The sequence below is a fragment of the Octopus bimaculoides genome, chromosome 1 (genome assembly GCF_046866305.1).
Source record: "Octopus bimaculoides isolate indiv1 chromosome 1, ASM4686630v1, whole genome shotgun sequence".
Classification (NCBI taxonomy): domain Eukaryota; kingdom Metazoa; phylum Mollusca; class Cephalopoda; order Octopoda; family Octopodidae; genus Octopus; species Octopus bimaculoides.
In genome coordinates, this window is record NC_142928.1 from 74,165,264 (window position 1) to 74,169,229 (window position 3,966).

Here is a 3,966-nt window from a genome sequence, read left to right on the forward strand (position 1 = left end):
AAACGTTTATAGTTTTAACAGAATGTACTTTATGTGTGAACTCTGTGTGGTCATTATTTGCATAATTTTACCCGTCTTATTTGGTGTAAGCTAAACGCCGCGAAAATTGTTTTCATCGTGGTGGCCTGATAATATAACTACGAATATATTTATCGTTCGTTGTCTTTTGACACTTGTTCGCTCTTGGAAATGGTTTACGTATGTTCGGAACAAACAAGCTTTTACTGTACTGAAAGATAAAAACCTTGAAACAGAAATTTATATCTGGGTTGAAGAATTCTCAGCGATTACATTCCGATCTAAGAAAGCGATAAAACTTGGTATCGTTTCTGGAATTCAGCCGACATAATATTTGTTTTTTAAGGAACAGAAAGTACACACACAGTAGAAAGAAAAACGCGCGCGCACGCACACACACACACACACACACACACACACACACACACACACACACACACACACACAGAGTAACGTGTGCGTGCTCACAAAGTGAGAGAGGGTGTTTGAAAGAGATTTCACCTCATTCCTCGGTAATTGTTCGGAGAGGTAGAAGTTAAAATCGTTAGTATATCAGCTTTCTAGCTGAAGGATTAGCTGCTCATATCCAATCAGTATCACTCTATTATGTTCTGTTAAACCCTAAATATGAACCCATGCAACACGGCCTACTATTTCAGTATCTCATATATTTTACTACTTCGGTTATTACTCAATTAACAAATGCATTGACATACGAACGTACAAAAACATACACAACAAAATGAAAGCTTTATGATAGAATTAAATGGGACAATGCGCAAATATAAGCTAATACGAATGTTTTCAGTTCTTTACAAATAACTTATATTTACATACAGAAATACACACGTACTACACGTTTACATATACGCATACATACATACATACATACATACATACATACATACATACATACATACATAGGCGCCGGAGTGGCTGTGTGGTAAGTAGCTTGCCTACCAACCACATGGTTCCGGGTTCAGTCCCACTGCGTGGCACCTTGGGCAAGTGTCTTCTACTATAGCCTCGGGCCGACCAAAGACTTGTCAGTGGATTTGGTAGACGGAAACTGAAAGAAGCCCGTCGTATGTATGTATACGTATATATATGTTTGTGTGTCTGTGTTTGTCCCCCAACATCGCTTGACAACCGATGCTGGTGTGTTTACGTCCCTGTAACTTAGCGTTTCGGCAAAGAGACCGATAGAATAAGTACTAGGCTTACAAAGAATAAGTCCTGGGGTCGATTTTCCCGATTAAAGGCGGTGCTCCAGCATGGCCGCAGTCAAATGACTGAAACAAGTAAAAGAGTAAAAGAATATACACGCACGCATACACACACATCTCTGTTGTGGACAAATGCATGAAAATCACCACAGAATCATCGTCTCTTTAGTGGCGTGTTCATCTCATAATTGTAAAAAAAAGAAACAAATGACAGTTTGGTTTCATAGTTTGATGTTATAAAGGTAAAAATAATTTTATTAATTACTGAAGCACAGATTTACTGACGGCATTTTTTGTTTTATTTGTTACTTGTTAGGTTTGGAAGAAGAGGCAGTTCCTATAATTTTCGAGGCCTGTGAGACTGATACTGCTAAAGTTCCGCTTAAATTAATACAAGTTGATTACTAAGAAAGACATGAGCTGGGAAAAAATTCTAGAGGATCGAGTTTTTCTCGGGTGGGAAAAAAATTGACGTAGTCGTTAGTACGACAACGGAGTGATCGAGAAGGCTCTTTAGATGCATGCTACTCATGTTTCGGAGAAAAGGTGTGAGATGCGGTGATATGTTCATGCTGGAATGGTATGAAATACACTATGATTTCATTTTATTTATCTTTTAAGAAGGGAGACTTGATAAAATGTATGCAGGAGTTCTTTATTCAAAGAATCAGTGAAGATTTGATATCAGGTATATTGACTGCCTGTAGAAATGACTATTTAGCAAAGGTCAAAGGAAAATGAAAGATGACATTATCTGCATAAGAGAAGGCGTTGTTGGACGTGAAAACAAGGCAAGTTCATTGTTGTTTGGAAAAGGTATGTACAGGCAAGAGGATACAGTATAAGGTAGTGAGAGCTTTGTCAGCTCAGGCCTCGATAGTGCGATCTGATTGGAAGCTATCAACTGAAGAGATGAGAAGAATATCAAACCGATAGTCTGGCAATTTTGGCAAGAGGTTCGCACTTCTAACACAGTGAAACTTTTGCTGAGATCAGTAGCAACAATATCAGATTAACCAAATTTCTCACGGAAGAAGCCCACTGGTGACAAAGGCATCCTGGTAGATCTAGGTCACTAGATCTCCAGGACGCTATACTGCTAGTCACGCTGGAAGGGAAGAGAGCAAGAGAGAGAGAGGGGGAGGAGAGAGGAGGGAGAGAATTAGGTAGACAGAGGCAGGGAGAGACAGAGAGAAGGAGATTCAGGGGAAAAGAGAAACAAAAGAAATTTAAGTGCGTTTTCACTTGTCTTGCCTTTTCTGCACCGACTTGACTACTTTAGAAGTAGTGAGGAATGATCATCTAACGTGGTAAACAATTATAGCTGTAGGATTTGATACTAGTGTATTCCTAGAAGGGTAGATCTCTGTTCAAAGCCTATTCCTTTAAACAATGGAGTTAATTATATCGACAAAGTCAGGGCCTGTAAACAATACCAAATATTCGTCATGAATCATGCCATTCCTGATTGGTCCCTTTCAATAAACTACGGCATAGTTGTATTATTACAAGCTATAAAACAGGTCATACGCAACGAAACAAAAATAGTAAACATTGAAAGATCAACTGGACATGTGAAAGGTACAGTTTGGGGCTATAAAATATTGCGACGCTATACAAACATAACCTGTCCACATTTTCACGTTATATATATATATATATATATATATATATATATATATATATATATATATATATATATATATATATATAAGGAAGCCTTACAGATACTGAAGAATGACAACACAATCATCCTAAAAGAAGCCGACAAGGGAGGGGCAATAGTTATCGTGGACAAAGACTATTATAAAGATAAAATATTGGAAATGTTAACAAACCAAGGAAGAACCAAGACACTCAGAAAAAACGATAATGAATGAATGAAAAAACGATAATGAATGAAATCAGAAGGCTAATCAATGAATTCCAAGATTCTTTCACTGACAATGAAAAAGAGTATATATGCAACTCTGTTATCAAAGAGAGCAATTTCTACGGATTACCCAAAATCCACAAAAGCCCCATCCACCTATCCATCAAATTCACGACAGAATCCAGTTGCAATGAACTACCATTCCTGGATATCCACATAGAAATACAGAAATCCACAGTCACAACAGACATATTTTACCAAAAAAAAAAGCAAACAAACTGACACACACCAATATTTACACTTCTATTCTTGCCATCTATTACACATCAAAAGAAACATTCCATACAGCATCGCAAGACGCATTTGTGCTATAGTGACTGACCCCAAAATACGTGAAATCCGACTCAACGAACTCAAAGGCTTCCTCACAATGCAGAAATACCCCATAGGATTAATTAATGAAGGAATTAAAAAGGCGATGAAACTGAATATCACCCAACTACGGACACCTAATGAAAAAGTTAATGAAAACACGATTCCTTTCGTTAACACACATAGTCCTGAAATAACCAACATCTTTCAAGCCATAAAATTGAACTTACCTATACTCCTACAAAGCCTCAAAATGAAAACTCTGATTGAAAAACACACCTTACTGAATAGTAGACGCCAACCAAAAAATTTTTAAAAGCACCTCCCAAGAGCAGAATTCAAATCAGAGAATGAATCAGAATTCTTAGTAAAAGAATGTGGAGATAGGAGATGTGGAACGTGTAACAATACCAACAACTACAAATACATAGAAAGTGGTTCCCACATAAAATTCAAGAGCGGATCCCTTTTCAAGAT

At 37.4% G+C, this 3,966-nt stretch overlaps 1 long non-coding RNA gene across 1 annotated transcript in view; it reads left to right on the plus strand.

Annotated features, from left to right (window-relative positions):
• Window positions 1-2,881, plus strand: part of LOC149137586 (uncharacterized) — a 35,154-nt gene extending 32,273 nt beyond the window's left edge. Inside the window, exon 3 of the long non-coding RNA XR_016241913.1 lies at window positions 1,561-2,881. This is a non-coding gene — a long non-coding RNA (uncharacterized LOC149137586). The remainder of the gene's footprint in view (window positions 1-1,560) is intronic.
• The last annotated feature ends 1,085 nt before the right edge of the window (window positions 2,882-3,966 follow it).